At 40.1% G+C, this 22,446-nt stretch overlaps 1 long non-coding RNA gene across 1 annotated transcript in view; it reads right to left on the bottom strand.

Annotated features, from left to right (window-relative positions):
• The window catches only part of LOC113601063 (uncharacterized), a 521,919-nt gene extending 500,268 nt beyond the window's left edge, over window positions 1-21,651 (bottom strand). The window contains exons 1-4 of the long non-coding RNA XR_008296022.1: window positions 14,697-21,651; window positions 13,170-13,283; window positions 12,483-12,539; window positions 8,915-9,018 (exon numbers count right to left, since the gene is read on the bottom strand). This is a non-coding gene — a long non-coding RNA (uncharacterized LOC113601063). The remainder of the gene's footprint in view (window positions 1-8,914; window positions 9,019-12,482; window positions 12,540-13,169; window positions 13,284-14,696) is intronic.
• Between the last annotated feature and the right edge of the window lie 795 nt (window positions 21,652-22,446).

Genomic DNA, 22,446 nt, shown 5'->3' with positions numbered 1-22,446 from the left:
TTGTCCATCATCTGAAAATAGTTGCTCCATATATATTTGCCTAGCTTGATAGTTGTTTATGTTAGGAGAGGTAGTCAAGTACCAGTTATTGTCATGGCTGGAAGGTCAGTTGACACTTTATTATCTAAGATTGCCTGGAGGCATCAAAAGCTGGTTAAGATTTCATCCCAGTTATAGGAATAAATATCCACAATGTTTGAAAGGACTATAATGAAAATGGTAAACTGGTTCTCCATTTGTACCCTATAGAGGTCAGTGGATTCAGTATACCAGTTACATTTCCGTATCAGAAATGTATGGATGTGTATGGAATAAGAAAGAGAGTATGTTTGGGGAGCACTAATACTTCCCCTTTAATTAGAGAGTGAGGAAATGGTGACTCATAAAATCTTGATTATAAAAGAATAAAGCTGGAGTGGGTTGGAGCAAGAGAACCTTGAGTTTGGATTCAGTCCCAACTCTATTTCTTATTAGCATTATTGAGCAAGTCATTTAACCTCTCAAAGTCAATGTCCCCTACCATTCCACCTGGATTGCAACACTGGATCCCTCCTTTTTGTCCTGAATAGCAGATTTGAAAATGTGTGCAAACTCTCTACAGATGCTAGTTCTTGTTAGTGGGGAACTTGATTTAGGAGCTATATGATGTAAAAAAAATAATAATAATAACATAAAAGCTGTATTCTAGAATGCAGGTACAGATTTTATTCCTAAGTCATTCTTTTCTAAGAATATTTAATACTGGCAGCCCCATTTGTTCAGTGATTGCGACATGCCTGACACTGTTTTGCAGATTAGTTTATTTACTGTCTACCACAAATTTGACTGACAGGTATTAACCTTCTGATTTGGCTAATAAGGAACCATGGCTAAGCAAAGTTAAGAAACTCCCTGAAGGTCAAGTGGCCAGTCAAGAAATCAAACTCAGATTCCTGTGCTTACAAAGCCTAGGTTTTTGCCCTTACACCGCATGGACCATGGGCAATCTTCACTTCTCCAGGCTTCAGAGCTCCCCTCCATGATTTGAATCACCAAAACATGCATAATTGCAACATGATTTTCTAATCTTATTAAACCTCAGGCATAAAGAAGTCTAATCTAATTCTAAGTTAATGTTGAGCTATAGCAGTGTATTTGGTCTGGTTTTCATATTCAGCTTCTGATCTGCTATCAGTAAAGACTTCAATCTGAACAATGATTCTCCTCCTTATTCTAATCAATCACACAGGACTTGGTGCTCAACCTTTTTCTCCTCTATGCTGGTCAAATTCACGGTGAATTTTTAGCTGTATCATCAGTCATTGCTTGTCATGGAGGTAATGAAAATGTAACCTCGGTGGGCATTTTTGAAACAGCCTTCCTATTCTGATGCACCCCCTGTCCACAGAGATAAACTGAAAAACCTTATTGCACACTTATTTGTGCACAGCTCCGCTCACACTGCAGGCATATATTATTTCACCCTACACTTATTAGTACTAATCATCATTTTATCTCTCTTTTTTTTAACCTATACGATCCAAGGCAATAGCATTATCAGCACACAGAGTTGGCCTGAGAAATGAGAAAAGAGAAAACCTTCATCTCTATGTCTGCTTTGACAAGATTTGAAATGGGGACGTGACGGAAAAACACACTTCTGCCTCCCGTGCAGAAGCAAGGAGGCCAGCCTTTGCAAGAGGTCGTTCCACAAGCATCAGTGGACAGAGGGCATATTTGAATAAGCATGTCAAATATATCTGTCAAAGTGATATTTCCCCCACCTCCCTGACAATCACCACATTCAGTGACAGGTAGGACAGTTGGACCTACACTGTGTCTGCGTAAGGCATGGAAGGGAAGAAAGAACTGGCTAGTGAGATTGGCTGTATCACAGCTTCAGAGAGAAGGGAGCTGTTTCCAAATATTCCTGCCATATGTATGGAAATGAAAAGGCACTAACTGACTCATCAGGACAGATGTTCTTCTCCTGGCACAGCCTGGAGATCTCACAGGCACCCAAACCCCCATGTCTTTCTGGTCTTAACAATCCTTGATATTTTTTAGCATTAGGTCTCCCAGGGGAACAGGAAACTGACCAGCAGTGATGCATTAACTCGGCTGTCACCTCCAAATCATTTATTTCTCTCCCTGCATATCAGCCACAAGGGTCATTCACCAATCATCTGGCTGAAATACAGGCTTTCAAGGCATGCTGCCTCTTACAGAAATCCAGTTTGTCTCTAGCTCCAAGTTGACCTCTTTTTCAACCTCTTGAATTTAAAATTAATGCAGCATCTCTGTTTACTGCATGATTGAAGACTCCAAACTCTAAAATGTAATCACATGCAAAATGTTAGCAGGGCAAAAGATCAAGGACGTGTATAAGACAACTTGACACATGCAGAGGCCAAGTCAGAAAGGTCAAGTCGGAAAATAAATTGCAACTAGCAAGGGCATGAAAGAGCAGGTGGGCCACGCTTATAAATATATTAGCAATGTGAACAAAGTGTAGACTCCTTAATTATCATGGTGGTGTGGGAGATAGAATAAAAGATAACAAAATGGTGGAGGAATTAAATATCTCCATCATCCCAAGATATATATCCAGTGCTTGAAAACTATTATTCTGCCTTCAGGTTTGACACCCCCAAAATTCATTTGAAAGACTCCAATAATCAGAAGCCTAACTATTCTACACTTGGAAGAAAAAGGGAAGTTGGCCTGATTGAGAAGAACTTGATCAACTGTTTACTGGATGTTTCTGGGTGTCTCAAAGTCACTGCAACTCAACCTATTCAAAACAAAATTCATCACGTTTCCATGAAAAATTATCCCTCTCCCCAAATATTTCCTGTCACTGCCAGTGACATTAATGTCATTTCCCAAATTTTGGAGCCTCGAAATAACTGAGTTACTTTGACTCATCTCCCTCCCATCCCTAAAGTTAACTGTCACCAGCGTTAGTTGTTTTATTTCCTTCAAAGCTTCTCTTGATCTATCTCTTTCTCTGTATCCACTGATTTAAAAAAAAAAAATCTTTCATCTCACAATTTAACTCTCACATCCTGCGCTTGCCTCTCCAGATCCGCTCATTTTCGACACCACATTTCTTGTGGCGGTTCTTTTTCAAAACCACAAAGGTCTCTGTTTTCTGTCTCATCAGCTCTTCCGCTCCAGCATAGTCTATACAAGATATGGAAGCTTATGTCGTGTGATTTGCCACCTCAGTTCTGTCCTCTTTTCTCCAGCTAAGATCAGCCTCTCAGAATTTATAGTTCTCCCTCCCCCATCAAAGACGCACTGTTTCTTCAAGGACCCACACGGACAAACACACTTACTAGGATCTGTAATTCGATGGACACTCAGGAGCTTGTGCCTCAGCTCCTGGTTCTGGTGTCCAAGTTCTGATTATCATTAGCTACTTGGATCCCTTTGAGTTCTGGTCTTGAAAAGAAAAGCAGCATCTCTTCAGTCCATATTCTATTAGACAGACCTTGGTCAAATGACCCCAAGTTAACTGCAAAGTTCATAAATGCTTTGGGGATTGCCTAAAATTTTGTCCAAGAGTGGAAAAGTCTGAGCCCAGAGTGTCTTTGAATGGGCAGGGAGAAAAATGGATTTACTTCCTGCTCACGGTCTCCACGTAAGGTCCAGCTCACTCAATAAATCAGTCACCAGTTCAGTTAACCTGCCCTCCCAACCTCTTCCTTTGACCCTTACTCCTGTCTTAGATCTAGGAGTATGTTGACCTTATATTCACCTGGATATTCACCTTTAGATGTTTACTATATTCATTCTATAAATATTCATTGAGTATCAACTATGTACCAAGTACCACTCTATTGAAAACAAGGAAAAAAATACCTGCTTTCGTGGAACAAATAAATATACAGCACAATGTTAGGTACTATAGAGACTGTGATGGGTTTGTCATGTGTCTATTTGGCTGGGCTGAACTACATTTCCACTTCTCACATCTTTCCTGTTAGACCAGAGGAGGAGTCTTGGAAGGTGTAGAGAGTTGAAGGGGACCAGCAGCCTTTCCTGTTTAGCTCACACATACTGTTGATGATCTGCTGAGTTAACTCATACCCCTGGCATGAAGCAATAGCTGGGACTACCTTTCCTGATCCTCCCTCTGCTTCTTTGATACCTGGGCCAGGTTGAGTCCTGGGCTAGGTGTGTGTGTGGCTCCCTGATGAAAGGCTTTGGTTTCTGCAGGATACCCTTCCTTGTCAGCAAGGTCGGAGGCCAAAAATTGGACACAGGTTTCAGTCTGTCTTTGTGGGGTCCCAGGCAGCCCTTGATCTGTCCTCTCCACATCTACCTTCCCCTCCTGACTATGGTAGTATGAACATCAAACTCTGGCAACACATGTAGATATCATGTGTATTTCTCTGCTTGAACCCTGATTGATACAGATGCTATGATTGAAAAAAAAAAAGGTCAGTGGGGCATAGGAGATTTTTTTAATTTTACTTTTTTATTTTTTAAAACTTACATCCAAATTAGTTAGCATACAGTGCAACAATGATTTCAGGAGTAGATTCCTTAGTGCCCCTTACCCATTTAGCCCATCTCCCCCTCCCACAACCCCTCCCGTAACCCTCTGTTTGTTCTCCATATTTATGAGTCTCTTCTGTTTTGTCCCCCTCACTGTTTTTATATTATTTTTGTTTCCCTTCCCTTATGTTCATCTGTTTTGTCTCTTAAAGTCCTCATATGAGTGAAGTCCTATGATATTTGCCTTTCTCTGACTGACTAGTCTCACTTAGCATAATACCCTCCAGTTCCATCCACATAGTTGCAAATGGCAAGATTTCATTCTTTTTGATTGCCAAGTAATACTCCATTGTATATATATACCACATCTTCTTTATCCATTCATCCATTGATGGACATTTGGTCTCTTTCCATACTTTGGCTATTGTTGATAGTGCTGCTATAAACATGGGGGTGCATGTGTCCCTTCGAAACAGCACACCTGTATCCCGTGGATAAATGCCTCGTAGTGCAATTGCTGGGTTGTAGGGTAGTTCTATTTTTAGTTTTTTAAGGAACCTCCATACTGTTTTCCAGAGTGGCTGCACCAGCTTGCCTTCCCAGGAGGAGATTATTTTAAATAGGGTAGTCGGATATGTCTCTGTAAGGACGTAACATTTGAACAGAGATCTGAATGAGGGAGTAAATCAGGCCTCAGAGTATGGAGGGAAATTATTCCAAAAGAGGGAATAATCTCAGCAAATGCAAAGGCCCTGGGCCAGGAATAAGTTAGCCTGTTGGAGAAACAAGAAGCCCACGTGACTAGATCAGAGCAGGAAATGCTCTGGCTACTGGGTGAAGAATTGATTGGAGAGTGTCAAGGTGGAAACAGGGAATCTGGGAAGGGGCTTAGACTATGTAGTATTTGTAGAAGTGATAAGTGTCCAGATTCAATACATATTTTTGAAAGTAGAGCTGACAGGAATTGTTGATGAAATAGGTGTGGGTGTGAGGGAAAACAGAAATCAACAATAATTCTTGGTATTTTCCACTGAAGAACCATATGCTAGCCCTGGGAGGATCTAAAACTAAGTTTTCATCAACCTCAAGGAAATAGCCTGTTGGGCTGTGTACCTGTCTTCTGCACCCAGAATACTGGATGAATGCTGAATACTCAGCATTTCTTCCTGTCCAAACTCTTCTCAACTCCCCATTTAAATACCTGTGTGTCTTCCATATTCACTCAACTGTGAGCTCTACAGAGGTAAGGATTATTCTTATTTATCTTTTTTTGCCCCAGTCCACTTAGTGCAGTGATTTGTGGAGAATAAGGTTTATTTACATTTTTTGTATTGATTATCTTGAAAAAGATTTGAAACATACAAACTCTTATAAGCTGCCCTAATTCCTTGAAATCACATCATAGAGTGTCTTTAAGGTGTTTTTTTTTGGGAAGTCAAAATGTGCATTTGTTTGCATGGGCTGATTTTTTTTTTTTTTTTTTTGGAAAATTTCAGGGGTAAGCCAGGAATCAAAGATTATAAAAGAGGAAGCCCTTTTATTCCTGTCATTTGCTTCTTTTAACAAAGTACATTTATATATTAGGCAGATTTTAGGCAACTAATTTCTAATCAAGCCAGCCAAAGCCAATCCAATATCTTACACATGTTGGGTATTAATTAACACAGTTAATTAAAGCAATTTAAAATCTCCCTCTCCTGATTCCATTAGCACTGGATTTTTCAACTAATAAAGAACCTTTCTTAAGTATTATGAATTGTTATGGAAATCACAAATTGCAGAGGCATTTATGAAGGAGAAATAATTTAGTCATTAATTACTAAAATTCACTGACCATAAATTTGTCACTGAAATAAAACTGTGGCACTTATGCCCAGATGCACTCATAAATAACTAAATAATTAAACTCACAGCCTCAGAACAAAAGCTTCACAATGGGCACAATGAAATCCAAATAAGTATCTCACAGGACGAAAATAGAACATGTAATAAAAATTATGCTAATCTGCATGTGACCCCTTCAAGAGCTTTTATGCCAGCCGTTTCCAGAAATTCCACTTTGTTTTTCACAACTTATTTCCTGTTCACTGTCCCTTAAGAGTGACACGATATTTGGAGCATCCCAAGGCAGATATTGTCCCTGTCAACACTGTACTGGTCGTGCCAGTGAGGACTGTGGTCTTTCAGCACTCAGGACACAACTCCCAACTGCTCCTTTTACCTCCCAACTGCTCCTTTTATCAGCATGGCCACAAGCCTCCTCCACTGGGCACGAAGGAGAAACAAAGAGGGAGAGAGGAGAACCACCCTTTACTGAGCACCTACTATTCAGTAACTGTGCCCTTAACACCTGGCTTAAATATATTTACTTACTTGGTCCTCATAATAATTTTTCTCCATTTTCAAACAACAAAATTGATACTGAGGGTTTAAGCAGTTGTTCAAGGTTGCCAAGGAAAAGACATTTTGCATCCAATTCCTTCTGACTCAGAAGCCCATATCTTGGTACTTGAATGTGGCCTAAAGATAGCACCTCAAGTGCTATCTGATTTGTATCCATCCTCTGGAACACCCTACCCAGACAGCCCTGGTGAGGTCTGAACTCTCTGTTGGGTCCACTGTGGATAGACCAGCCTGCTGGGAAGGCAGCAGCTCCCCTTTGCATCAAGCTATTTTCCTCAGCCACTTCTCATCTTCAGAGAGCCAATCAATGTATTGAAAGCAACTCAGAGACCTCCGATATACCAGAAGCATGTTAACTGTAAGGTATTGCATACACATGCTGCATTCTTTATTGTGTGAAAATATGGGGAGAGTGGCTATCAGAAGCAGAGGAGGAGCCCTTGGATGATGACTTAGATAAAAGAGGAAATACCAAAATTGTTAGCAATTTCTGCCTCTTCCTGACCTACAAGTTTTTAATAAAAACAGCTGGGCATGGGGCCATAGAACTTCAATTTCTTATCCCTGCCCTCCCAGTTTTTAGCTAAGTTACCTTGTCCAAGACTTCCCTCTCACAGAGCTTCTGTCTCTTCATTTGCAATGAAGTCAACTTCAAATCATTGTTAGAAGCTCAAATAAGAGTTGTGTATCTGTAAAGGGTGTAGGTAAATACAGCCCAAATATGTATTTCATTTGAACAATAGAGCAGGTGTTTTAATGTGAATTTGAACTTAAGAGGGTAATACATTCCCAGTTGGCCACAGTCTCCACTGCTCCCTAAGGTCTTATAATAGCCTCACACAATGACACGGTCTATGTGGCCCTTAAGGCATTAAGTTTGCATCTGATATATTTATATTTCTTCTGCGAACTCTAGTAAATTGTAAAAAATGTTATAAATATAACATATTTCTTTGAGGACAAAAATCATATCTTCATATCCTCATGTCATGACAGTTTATAACAGAATGCCAAACACATATTGAGCTCTAAACAGAGGTTTCTGGAAATGAAATCATATTGGTGGTATGATGATAGCTCTTGTGGTACACTTGGGGTCCCTGGGTGGCTCAGTCAGTTAAACATCTGACTCAGACGACTCGGCTCAGGTCATGATCTCATGGTTTGTGAGATCTCTGCCCCTCCTCCTCTCATTCTCTCTTTCTTTCTTTCTTTCTTTCTTTCTTTCTGTCTCTCTCTCTCAAAATAAATAAATAAATTTAAAAAAAGAAGAAGCTATGGTACTCTCTATGGAGAATTCATCCTCACAAAGCTGACAAAACTGCAAAACTCTGATTTCCAGGGCCCAAGACACTAACCAGCCTTCTTTTTGCTTTCCAGAAAACCCTCAGATTGTTTTAAAGAAAAAATCTTAATGTTTGCCTTGGGTCAGAAACTTGTATTTGTATTCTGCAGCAATGGTTCAGGTCATGGACATTTTACAAGGAAACCAAATAAGTAAATCAATAGTACAGAAAAGGTTTACCCCAGGGCCCATCTGCTATCCTGTGGTTCATTATAGTACTTAATATTGCCATGATTAGAGTTTCTCTCTTGTGAGTTCAAGGAATAAACAGTATTTTGAATGTATGAAAAATTATTATGTATTCATCTAAACCACTTCCAAAGAATCTTTACACTGCACTGAGCACTGGGTATTGCTTGGTGTGGGAGGCGGGGTGCATGCGGGGGGGTGGAGGGGGGACAAGCCACTGCCAGAACGTGCAGCGTGAATAACAGACTGGGCTAGCTACAGGGCAAGGAAACAAGAAGAATAGCTATTTCAGTCCAACTATTCTCAACTTTCTTTTGCAGCTGGGTGCCTTTATTTCTATCTACCAGCAAAAGAATAAAATGTAAGTAAGAAAATTGTATGTTCTAGACCTCTTACCATTAATTTACATAAATGGAAAAAACCCACAAGTTTACATCAGTTCTACTCCCTTATCCATAATTGGATAGTTTTCTCCAGTGGCTTAAATAATACCTTTCAGCCAGAGCTTTCAGATTGTTCCTTCTTATTAACTTCATTCCTCTTGGTCCCTTGTGAGCTGGGTTAATAACAGGAGCATTACTGTCTTTATGTTGGACCTAAAAAGGGAGACAAAATGATTAACCCCAGGTCCCAATCCAACACTAGAAACTGGGCACTCTCCCCTGGTTCTGTTTTTCTAGTCCCACATCATACTGTTGAATCGCATACTAGAGTTGCTAAGGATTGCAATCAACAAGATGCACTCTACCAGATATAAGTGGTGGTCAACACAGACACAGGTAGGAGAGAATACATTTCGGCCAAGAGACATTTGATAATGTGTCTCAGGAAAAGGTTAATAAACCATCCACTATTCTTACTTTCACTCTGTAAAGTAGTGATGCCAGATATGTGGACCATGGATCACCTGGAAATTTGGAGATAATATAAAGAGGGTAGAAGAATCCATATTTTCAAAACATACATCCTCAAATCTTGTCCATAGATTGTACAAATTTTCTTGCACATAGAGTGGCTACTATTTTTTTTTTCACATTTATTCATTTTTGAAAGACAGAACAGAGCGTGAGCGGGGGAGGGGTAGAGAGAGAGGGAGACAGAATCTGAAGCAGGCTCCAGGCTCTGAACTATAAGCCCGGAACCCGATGCAGGGCTCGAACTCACAAACCACAAGATCATGACCTGAGCCGAAGTTGTACACTCAACCGGCGGAGCCACCCAGGTGCCCCTAGTGGCTACTATTTTTAATCATATATAGCTTATCTATACTGCCCGGTTTATCAAACACCAACAATTTGAAATACTATTAAATTAATTGTGGCCTTGTAACTATGCATCACCCCAATTATTATGAGATGAAACTACAAATGCTATTTCACAGAGTGTATTGGGGAAAAGTGAAGTTTTAAGCAACTAAGCAGTTGGGATCCACTATCCTAAATAAGAATGCTCAAGTCTATATTAAAAATACAATGGGATACAAGGAACTCGGTCTCTTTTTGAGTAAGAATACCTTGAAGCAAAATTTCACCCTTTCTACATGTTATTATTTCCTTCTATACCTTCACATGCCCAATCTTTAAAATGTTTTGATTCCCAAGAAATATTAATTTATTATTTGGTCTTTTCATAGAAGTCATACGCTTTTTATTAGGATTTAAAATTTTTTAAACAAAAAGTCTCTTTTCCCTACTCATTATTTATTTTGGAGACACCTGATTGGGAATTGTAGCTTTGATTTTTTTTTTTTAGTTTATTTGTATATATAGCAAATCACAGAATCTCCAACACTGGTTTTCTGCTTTCTCTGATAAACACAAGGGGTATTTAATCACCATATTCATTTTTGTCAGGTTCTGGTAATTAAGAACATTCTGCATCCCTTAATTTAGAAATAGAACTATAACCAGTGACATAGTCCTTTGTTTCAGAACTGGCCCCAAGGCAGGTAAGTATTATTGATTCTTCTACAGAAAGAGTTCTATTTCCTAGAGTTTATTGAGGTAATCCCCAAGCAAACTTACAGGCACAACTCTGATTTCACTATAGACTTCCCACTGGCCAATCTATTGAGTTGAAAACCACTGCCCTGCAATAGAAAGCCTGAGAAAAGGGAAGTTGTCATTAAGGGCATTGTACTGATCTTGTGCTATTGTTGGGAAGTCTATGAGAGACTAAAAGTTCAGAAGAGAATAAATCATAACTCTCTTGTGGGATTAGGCCAAAGTCTACCTACAGCAGCCATGGACAGGGCAGTGATTCACAGCTGACGCTGTTGGGATGGTTTAAATGTATCATCACTTTTATTATAACCATTATCATATTGCAGATAATGAAACCAAGATTTAAAATAGCACAGTTTTGTTAGGTTTAATTATGAAGTCATTTCAAATGCATATATGCACACGTGCGCACGCGCGCACACACACACACACACACACACACACACACACACACACACACAAAGGATGGCATAAATCCTTCTGAAGGTTCTATCCACGTATCCCTTTGCTCAGATAATTGATCTTTGTAATCAGAGAAACAATCCTGGATCTCAACCAGGAAATGAGGAAGAAGTGTCAAGAAAAAGTAAAGAACAATAGTGGAATACTTCCTCAAATATGTTATTTCTCAAACTGATGATCAAAATCTCCTGGGGAATTTTTATTTTTTGAATGCAGCTGTTCATCCCTCATGGTTAAAAAGGTTCAACAGTCCTGTGCAGCATCTAGCATTTGTATTTTTAAAAACTTTTTAAATGTTTTTATTTATTTTTGAGAGACAGACAGACAGAGCGAGTGGGGGAGGGGCAGAGAGAGAGAGGGAGACAAAGAATTCAAAGCAGGCTCCAGGCTCTGAACTCTCAGCACAGAGCCCAACGCGGGGCTGGAATTCACAAACTGTGAGATTATGACCTGAGCGGAAGTCAGATGCTTAACTGACTGAGCCACCCAGGCGCTCCTAGCATCTGTATTTTTTTAACCCATAGGATAGTGTCAATAATTAGCCAGATTTGGGTACCACTTACCTGATGTTCTGTTCTTGGATACCACATCCAATTTCATCACCCCTTAGTATGTTCCTGAGCACCCACCAGAATTGCCAATGCAGCACTCAATCCCAGTCTTCCCTACTATCTGAAGCCCAGCTAAAAGCTAATTTCACCACCTCCTCCTTGTTCGCTAGCAGAGAAACAGTAAAGCACAAGCTTGGACTAACCATATCCAATATTTAGTTGATACTCTCTAGCCAAGTTGTTTATAATCTTCATCTGATGACCATTATCTGGGCCAGTCCAGTGGTTCAAAGTTTTCAATGTTAACACCAGTACTAACCAAAGAGTAAGAGACTTATGTCCATTTTGAGTGTTAGGCCTCTATTCTGCAGCAGCTACAACAGATTCAAAGAAGCAGACAGAAGGGTAAGGGGGAGCTCCAGCCTTTGCTTTTCCCCTCTTGACTGCACTCCCAATGCTAAGAGCTATCCCCACAGTGACCACACAGCAGTGACAGTATTAAGAGAAGGCTTGGGAGGATCACAAAACCCTAGTGAATCTCAACTGGGGACCGAGTTTTACTTGGCATTGAGTTGAATCATTTTAGTTCAAAGTGATATATGTTTTTTTGTTGTTGGTTTGGGTTTCGTTTTAGAGATTAGTGGCCAAAATAGTAACTTTTGTTCCGAATTAGCTGAGGTACCTATTTCTTTTAGAGATACATATTCTACCAAGATTTCTGCTCTTCTGGAGCTACTTACCCGCTCCAGAGTCTCTGTAAGAACTCTGGTCTCAAACATTTCATGACTTTGGGTAGAACTTATTCAAAGTGTTCAGGGTTATAGGAAGACTGGAGAATAAGAAGACTTCCACCAGCTACCCCACTCCACTTTTCTCGTTCTTGCCATCGTTACTCTTGTCCTCTCTCCCACATTCCCAGCTCTGAAATCTCAAGACCAAGCAGTACCAAAGTCTGGACATAAGGTACATAGAGCTCTGGAGTCAGACTCCCCCAATTCAAATCCCACCCTAGTCAGCACTGTACCTCTGGACAAGACTACTTACCATTACATATGTCATTTGCTCACTGGAAATTGTAATGGTATCTTCGTCACTGGGTTACTGAGAAGATGATACCAGACTATGCATTAGAATACAAAACACAGAATGGGGAACATCATAGGTGCTCATGAATGCCACCCAGGGGGCATTCTGATGATCCACTGAGCTAGTGCAATCATGCTCTGGATCTGATCCCTGCTTCATAAATAAGGATCAGTTCAGTGAGTATATATTATTATTAATACTCAATTACATACTTGGAAAAATCAAATGCCAGTGATTTTAAGAAACTTGCAGTCCAGACAGGAACATATTACAAACATATAAAACCAGTGATCTGAGAGCCAATACACAAAGTGACAGAATTAATAAAATAGAAAATAAAAATTAAGCAGACACATTCCAAGTTGAGTAGTAATATCTCAGGAAAGCATTGTAGAGGAGACATTTTGAACTTGACGTGAAAACTGAGAAGTAACAGATAAGTATGGGGTTAAGAGAAAAGGATGTTTCAAATGCTAGATGTTGTTAGGAAACAAACATTGATTTACATTGGATGGAAACCATGCAAATTAGCAGGTCCATGCAAAACCCTAGCTAAGGTGAGATGGGGTGGGTGGGGAGGATGAAGACCAATGAGGACCAGAAGGAAGAATTTGTGATGAATCTTACAGGGCACTTGCAGCTTACAATGGACTCTCGTTTGTGTGCCATGAGGACATACAACAGCAGAGGATCTGGAGAAGGCGGAGGGCCTCTGAGAAGCAGCAGCCTGTATGGGAAAGTGCGGTGTGGACTTTAGAACTGTGTGGGATGAATGGAGACAGAACAGGTGAATCCAATAATGTTCCAGAAATACTGTCATGACTAATCTTTTACATACTAGAAATGTCTATGGCTTTATGAAATTAGAATCACTCATACAAAGGGAAAAGTGTTTCTGTGACATCATCGTGCCCTTGGGTGACTGCAGTGGTGCAGCGGGCCACGCACACATATACAGGAGCCTTTGAGAGGGGGGCACTAGGGGAATAAAAGCAGGGTCTGCCTGGGAGCAACTGGAAAAACATGGGATCCTAGCTTTGCCAGCTGCCAGCTGAGTGACATTGGGCAAGTCACCTAACCTCGCTGAGCTTCAGGGTCCTTCTAGGAAAAGCGTGGACGTTGCCCACGTTAAACAATTTGTTGTTCAGATTAAAGGGAACATGTACATCACATACAGTAAGCACTCAGTAAATGCTAGACAGTATTGTAACCTACAGTGCAGGTTGATCTGAACCCGAACAACATTAAGAGTGCAACCCAGAATCGGGAGTCCTCAAAGACCCAATCAGAAAGTCTACATTTTATCTCATTAAAAAATGTTCTTTGAATTTATTTATATTTGCGTTATTCGTATTAAAACTTTTCATCCTTTGCTCTTGTGTGGCAGCTACGAAGCCCCTCAGGGGTTGTGTTTGTCTGCCCCCTAGTGGTAACACAAGCCCATTTCAGACAGGTGAACTATCCTTTTGTGGATTAGAAACCAGAGGCCTGGAGAGGTAAAATGACTTCCCCAAGGTCACAGAGTTTTAAGAGGCAGAATTGGAATGCAAACCACATCACTCCTCTTTATGTTTTGTTCTGCCAACTGTAGAGAGCAGAGGGAAGTTTAAGCAGGACGTTTAATGGATACCAAGTACAGATATCCCTTTATTTCACCTCTCTTAAGCAACAAGGCCATTTTCCTTGAATAATGAAGGGGATTACGTTGCAAGGCTCTCCACCACCCGGCTAACCTCCCATGGTGCCAGGTACAAATGGTTGTGGGGAAACAAAAGGAAGGCTCTAGATGCTTGTGATCAGGGCTAGGCTCCCATGGGCAGAAAGAGCTAAGTTGAACCATATTAAGAAAATCCTAAGGCCCCTGGGTGGCTCAGTCGGTTAGGCGTCTGACTTCGGCTCAGGTCATGATCTCACAGCTTGTGAGTTTGAGCCCCGCGTCGGGCTCTGTGCTGACAGCTCAGAGCCTGGAGCCTGCTTTTCATTCTGTGTCTCCCTCTCTCTCTGTCCCTCCCCCGCTTCTGCTCTGTCTCTCTCTGTCTCTCAAAAATGAATAAATGTAAAAGACAAATTAAAAAAAAAAAAAGAAAGAAAATCCTGATGTGGGGGTCACCAAGAATGTTTTCTACCAGGAAACTGGCCACGGTGGGACAGAAGGAATAAAAGTCCTCTCACCTTCACCTGAGTCATGGTGGGCTGGGTACCCTGGGCTTGAGGCCAGATGACCTGGTTGGAATCCCAGTTATGTCTCTCACTTGTTCTGTGGTCTTCAATTAATCTTCAGAGACTCAATTTTGTCAACTGGAAAAGCCTAGTTTGAGAACAAATACTTGAGGAGAAAAAAATGATATTTGAGTACCAAATGCCAACATTTCAAAAGTGAAAGAATTTTTTACATAACAGAGTTTTATATAAATGCAAGTTGAGACCGATTTCAGTTGCACTAAAAGGTGGGCATAAAGTCTAGAGCATTTTAAGAAGTGTTTCGAAGTCATGATGGTTCTGTTGTGAGCAAGGATTTTAACTCTCTGAGGCTTACTAGATGCATCTGAAAATACAATGCACACTTTTCAGGTTAATAATGAGAGTTTGTGGCATGATGTTTAGATGTTCAATAAGTGGTAGTTGAATCTAAAACGAGGACAGCCAGCCCTCAATTTTCTTCCACCTAAAACTATAAAATACACAGGGCAGGACCCAGAGAAGAAACTCAAATCATTCCAACTGACAATTTGGCTAGAAGTTCGGTTGGCACACAGGATTATGACTCTGTGGATTTGTAGAAGGATAAATTGGGGACAGTACTACAGACGGGGCACAAATAGGTGGACTTCTGGACGTCCCATCTCTGATTTAAACTAAGCAGCCACATTTTACATGATTTTATTCGGAGTGAAAAGTTTCTGCCATAAGACACCTGCTCAAAATATGATGGGAGTGGACCATGGCCCTCATGAGGCCTGGTGGCGAGCCTCATCCTGATTACCTGGGCCTTCCAACACGTTTCACAAGTGGCACCATGAACGCCAACAACTTGTCTCTCAGCGAGGATGGATAATAAGTAAAGGGAAGAGGCCGCGTAGGAGTCACACACAGAGACATCATTCAAGTAGCTGCCATGACAAGTAGCATACGTACTTTGTGCCAGGCACTGACTCATGCCGAAGATTAATTCAGTTAATGCTCATAATAACTGCATGATTCATGACCCCCATTTTACAGAGGAGGAAACAGAATGGTGAGGCATCCAGAAAGTGAGTAGTGGAGCCCAAGGAAAAGCCACATTTTGGCACCAAAATCTGCACTTGTGGGGCATCTGGGGGACTCAGTCGGTTAAGCATCTGACTTTGGCTCAGGTCATGATCTCGCGGTTCAAGCCCTATATCAGGCTCTGTGCTGACAGCAGGGCCTGCTTCAAATCTCTTTAGATCCTCTGTCTCCCTCTCCCTCTGCCCTTCCCCCTTTCACACACTCTCTCTCAGAATAAATAAATAAGCATTACAAAAAAAGACCTTCACTCTTAACCTCTATGCCATATTCCTTATCCATACAAAAAGGTTGTGTGAAGAACCACAACTATGAAAAAAACAAATAAAAACCTGTCAGTTCCAGTGACATCAGCAGTGTCACACTGGTGGACAAGAGACCATAGACCATTATAAGATGGAACTTTTAGTCAAAATACACTTCTCTGAATTTCCTACCAAGAAAGCCCTAACTGTGGAAAGGTCATGGCCATGTCCCTAACACAGGCCACTTAAAGGGAAAAATTCTTCTGGAAGATTATTTCGACCTAAAAATTCACATGTGATCAATATACTTTATAAGTGGGATTGACATTTTTAAAATAATTTCAATATGAAAATGGTAACTAACAGTGAAATGGCCTAACCCCACCTCCCCTTCACCCACCACCATCACCACCCATCCAGTAAAATGTCCCTCCCATGTTTATCCCACAGTCTCATGTCCTCTGGGGAGAAGCACAACTGTACAAGATGGGAAATCTGTCTGCCATGGCCTGTTGGGTATGTTCTGGAACTTTGTCATATCACTCTCCTCAACAAATCCCACGCTCTTGGATCTACTCTCCCTTTAATGACCTAACAGTGGGGCAGGGGTATCTTACTACCCAGGAAGAGACAGTTTTACCATGAAATTAATAAAGCATAGTATTCGGGCCCCTTACTGGTATAGTGATGTGTTGACATAGTCCTAAGATTTGGTAAAGTTTAAAAAAGAGAAATATTTTAACCACAATCAGTTAAGACCTCTGTCTCTTTCCAGTCCTATTTTCCCTCCATTAGTGTCCCTCCTCTTATCAGACGGCTGTGAAGTGGCCTGGGCATTTTGAGGATCTAGCTAAAAAGAAGTTGATTTCAGGATTTCATTTGTGTGATATGTCCCCGTGCCTTGTTACTTCTGCATGTTGTTAGCTATCTTGGCATAGGAAGGACTTCCAGGAAATGGCTGTCCTCCTCCATGCTGACCCATTCTACAATGTCATGATGTGACAGTGAAGACAAAAGTCAAATGAGATGTGAATGTGGTCCCACAACATCCAGCTTTAGAAATATTTGGTCAGAGGTTAAAAAAACAAGGATGGAAATGAATAAAACTGAAAGCCATTTTGTGGAAAAATCTTTCAAATCTTATAGTTCATATTTGAAAGAAATTTGTGAGATTTTGCAATTTTGAGAACTTTGGAAATTCACATGGCAGAAACAAAAAAAAGGTGTGAAGCTGCAAGAAATGTATAAAGCATCAGTAATATTTTGCTCAATGATGCTAAAGGAAAGACTAAATTATCTATTGTCTCCATAAACATGTATTACACCATCAAAGTTGAATGAAGAAGTAATCAAAGAGTGCACAGCCAAAACTGTAAGGGAAAATCATTCTACAGGGTGTCGGGCAGTTAATGGGTAAAACTCCCTAACTAGACTCTGATGCTTGAAAAAACTTGTCAGCTTTTTCAATTTTGTAATTTCTTGGGATTTTCTTTCGTAAATATTTACTCTTGTATTTATTTTTGCATTCCCTCTTAAAGAGGGTGACTAATTTTCACAAGCTTGAGGCCCCATCAGTTTGTATCTGCCCCTCCTGCCTCAGTGCCTCACCCCCCAATTTCCTCAGACCATTTGTATGCACCTCCCTTTGAAATGTTCTTACCCTAATAAACTACACATTCACTACCTCATTTCATTCATGTCTTAGTCCCCTCAGGCTGTTGTTGTAAGAGAATACCATGTGTTGGTAGCTTATATACAGCTTTATTACTCATAGTTTTGGAGGCTGGGAAGTCCTAGATCAGGGCACTGCTTCAGTGTCTGGTGAAATACCCCTTCCTAGTTATTAGATGGCTGTCATTTCTCTATGCCCTCACATGGTGGAAAAGACAACTAAGACCTCAATTATAAGAACACTAATCTCATTCTTGAGGGCTCCACTCCCATGACCTAATCACCTCCCCAAAACCCCACCTCCAAATACCACCACAATGAGCATTAGGATTTAACATACGAATGGGGGGTCGTGGACCATTCACTCTTTAGCAATTCAGGTGTCTGCTTAGACTTCACCATAGCCAAGAATCCTTCCTTGGTCACTCTGTCTAAAATGGAATCCCCTTTATTTCCCATTACTACCCATTTATACCACTTTACTTCACAACACTTACCACCTGCCATATTTGTGTGTCTCATACCGCAATATAAACTCTGTAAGAGAGGTGTCATCACTCGTTTCGTTCACTGCTTTATCTGCATTTTTGATATCAGTGCCTGGCTCATAGTGGGCACTCAATATTTGTGGTTTGAATGAACAAAAATATGTGTGTGTGCACGGAGAGAGAGAAAGAGATGCTGAAATCCAATGAAGGGTTGATCTGCCTAATGAGAACTCTTTGGGCTCAATTAACACTGTGAACATGCAGTTCAAAGAAGGAGCAAGAGCAGCCCTCACGTCCCTGTGGTCCTCGTGCCTTTGCCCACTTGGGCCAGCTGCATATTTCATTTTAACAGGTGATAATTCCAGCAGTCTGCTTACTGTTTTCTTGAAGGAGCCCCAGGTAAACAATCTAAAATGAATAAAAATTTTATTTAAAACACTGGCAGTTTTAAAATCAAGACCCAAGTGTTCTAGCAAATAAAGACTTGCCTCCCCCACAGAGAGAGTCAGCAAGAAATGGCTGCAGCAGAATCCTCACTGCTAAGTGTATGTGGCTCATTAGCAGAAGAAGCATGGAGATTCCTGAAACATGACAGCCTCTCAAAGCTGGCGTACTGGGGGAGAGGCACGGTCTCTCCAGGCCACTGCTTACTGCACTAAAGCCTTCCCTAATCCATTCCTGCACAGTAGAAAAGCCACCTTAACTTTTCCACAATGCTACAAGCCCATAGGAGACAATGATCATTTAAATTTCCTGTTAATCCTTTAGCCGTTCTCTGGTAGGAATCAGCTCTGGGATGTGCTAAGACTACTAATACTGGACTGATCAGAGATTCAAAAGCTGACTAGAAAGTTATAAATCTGGGAGAGGCAAGAGAAGAAAAAAGAAAAAAACAAACAAAAACTACTCTGGATTTCCCATCTTGTGCTAACACTGCCACCTAGTGTTATAAATACATAAAAGACATTCTTTTTATAATTGTATGTATTTATAAATACATAAAAGTCAAAATCCTCATCAAGACCAGAATTAGGAACACAGTTACACTGTATGCTGTCAATCTGCTAAGATTATTCCAATCCTCTTTCATCTCAAAAGCTGAAATAAAGGTTCTAGAAGATAGTTTCTTTATCCTTTCTTCCAAAACTCAGCTATCACCATTCTATCTGTCAGCCACTTTTCTAAGAGCTTTACATGAATTAACTCAGTTCTTGGTCACAAGAAGCTCATGAGATATAGTCTATTAGTAACCCACTTATTACTTCTGTTTTACACATGAGAAAAGCAAGGCATGGAAAGGCCATCAGTCAAGTTTATACCTCTAGTAGACAGCCATACCACAGACCCTGTGACTCTCAACAGTCACTATTTTCTTAACCATTAGACCATCCTGCCCTCATACCCAGTGCTAATCACCATGAAGGCGACACAAAATAATTAGAAAACTTGCATCCAACCATCAAGGAGTTAAGGGACAAAAAAATACAGTTCTTTATGGAAAAAGCGAAACTCAGGTTTGAGACCTAGTGTTTTATCCCATCACCCACTGCTTTTCCTATGGAGATGTGTATCTCGGAGAGTTCAGGTTTCTACCACCAGCTGTATCATAACCAAACAAAAGAGTGAGTCCCACTGCTCATGCTCCAATTCTCCAGCAGATGTAAATGTGTTTCAACACAATCCTCTTCACCTAGGGCAATAAAAATACATTAGAAGGGTGTAAGATGGAAAAAAACCCACATAGGAAAAAACAGACCCAAGTTCCAGTTCTGGTCTGAGACCCCTGAATCAATTCAATTTGCTTCTTTGGGTTTTAGTTGCCAGGACTGTAAACATTTTTAATCCCACCTCTGAAAATCACGTACCACTTCGGTTTAGAAAAAACATCACCCCTTTTATTAATATTTATGTATAATCGCACACAAGCACTATAGTAAGTTGTATACAATCAAAAATGCTAAAAATAGAAGGTAAAAAAAGATCAACATAAAAAGCAGAATTTTAAACTATTTATTTATTGGTGTAAAACTATCCTCCTCAAAATTGTTATTTTTCTAGATGTTTTTATAAACACAATTATGAATGAAAATTCCCTAATTTTATAAAATATCTTGGTTGTTGATAAAAATATATATATATTGGAAGAAAACAAAGGATTAGAAGATTTGGGTGTGGGCTTATGTACGGACATCCTTGGTCTGCATGCTGTCACACAGAGGCAGGTGGAAAGTTTGTCCTTGGCTGGTCCTAAGTCCTGACACTCATTGCTCAACACTACCTACCGTTTAGGCAGAAGTTTTGTTAAAAATGAGCTGGTAAACTGGAATTAAAATAAAAACTTAAAAAAATGAGTTGGTAAATTTTCATCCTGCTATATTTACTCACTGAATGTTCCGTTGGTGTAAACTTAAACATATTGCTTCAAACTCTAAAATATATCATTTGAAAATATTTTTAAACACACTAGTTTCCAATGAAAATTGTTATGCATGAAATATTTACTTTTTTTTGCAACAAAACCATATTAACAATGGGAATTTTTCAAACATTAATCTTCAAAATACTCTATGGCCTATGCTTTTTTCAAAAGGAGTTATTTCTTATTCATTTTTTAATTTATCACCTTTATTGTATAAGAAGGTTATGGGGTTTGTTTTTGTACTTTAAATATCTAACAGAAAAACTACGGACAGCCAAGGAAAAGGAAAAGGTCAACAAATTTGGGACACTATTTTGCAAAGGAAAAAATGCATAACATCTTCAAGTTCAACAACTGCCAAAGTAATGAAAACAAAGCCATCAAACACTGTTGCCATCAAGTATAGCAAAGAAAACACCACATGATTTTCATAGTCATTCTCTATTTCATTACAAAGTGGTATTCTAGTCTGGTAAAGATCTTGTTTATAAAGAGTAGAAAAGTGGTTCCTAGGAGTTGGGGGGAAATAGGGACACTTGATAAAAAGGTATAAACTCTGCTACAAGATGAATAAGGTGTGAGGATCTGATGTATAACATGGTGACTTTAGTTGATAACAATGTATTGTATACTTGAAATTTGCTGAAAGTAGAATTTAAATGTTCTCACCCAAAAAAGGGAAGAAATACAGCACTCTCCCCCTTATCCTCAGAAAATACGTCCTAAGCCCCCTAAGTGTATGCCTGAAACTATGGATAGTATGGAACCCTACGTATACTATGTTTTTTCCTATGCACACATACGTAAGATAATGCTTAATTTATAAATTAGGCACAGTAAGAGATTAGCAGTGATTAATAATAAAATAATTATAATAATATACAGTCATAAAAATTATTTGAATGTGGTCCCTCAAAATACCTTACTGTACTCACCCTTTTACTTGTATTGATGTGAGATGACCAAATGCCTACGTAATGAGAAGAGGTGAATGACATAAACATCGTGAGGTAGTTAGGCTACTATTGATTTCCTAGTGATTTCTTTTTTTTTTTTTTTTTAATTTTTTTTTCCAACGTTTATTTATTTTTGGGACAGAGAGAGACAGAGCATGAACGGGGGAGGGGCAGAGAGAGAGGGAGACACAGAATCGGAAACAGCCTCCAGGCTCTGAGCCATCAGCCCAGAGCCTGACGCGGGGCTCGAACTCCCGGACCGCGAGCGAGATCATGACCTGGCTGAAGTCGGACGCTTAACCGACTGCGCCACCCAGGCGCCCCGAGTGATTTCTTAACCATACATCAGAAGGAGGATCACCTGCTTCTGGATCTTGGTTGAGTGATGGTTGGGCGGGGGGTGGTTGCAGGGGAATGTTAACTGAAACCACAGAAAGCAAAAGCCAGGGTAAGGGGGCACCGCTGTATGTGGGGTGATGGATAGGTTACTCGACTCGATCGCAGGACTCCTTTCACAATGTATATGTGTATCAAATAGCTGAGAAAAGATTTTTATAAACTTGACATTTGTGAATTTCTGGCTACAATTTAAAGCTAAAACTTGCAATAGATGAGGCAAAATAGCATAATAATAATGATAATATGTGAGACGCTCTGTAACTATATCCTGGAATCTCCTTTTTATTCCAAAATACTGTTTCATCAAAGTGTACACATGCACAGTTTTACCATAAATAACTTCTTAAATGTTTGAGAAGTAGAGTGCATGTGAGCAGGTGAGGGGGGAAGGGCAGAGAGAGAGGAGGACAGAAGATCTAAAGGGGGCTCTGTGCTGACAGCAGAAAGCCCAACGTAGGGCTCAAACTCCTGAGCACTGAG

Source organism: Acinonyx jubatus, chromosome A1, assembly GCF_027475565.1.
Source record: "Acinonyx jubatus isolate Ajub_Pintada_27869175 chromosome A1, VMU_Ajub_asm_v1.0, whole genome shotgun sequence".
Taxonomy (NCBI): Eukaryota; Metazoa; Chordata; class Mammalia; order Carnivora; family Felidae; genus Acinonyx; species Acinonyx jubatus.
This window is presented reverse-complemented; position numbering and strand designations above follow the sequence as displayed.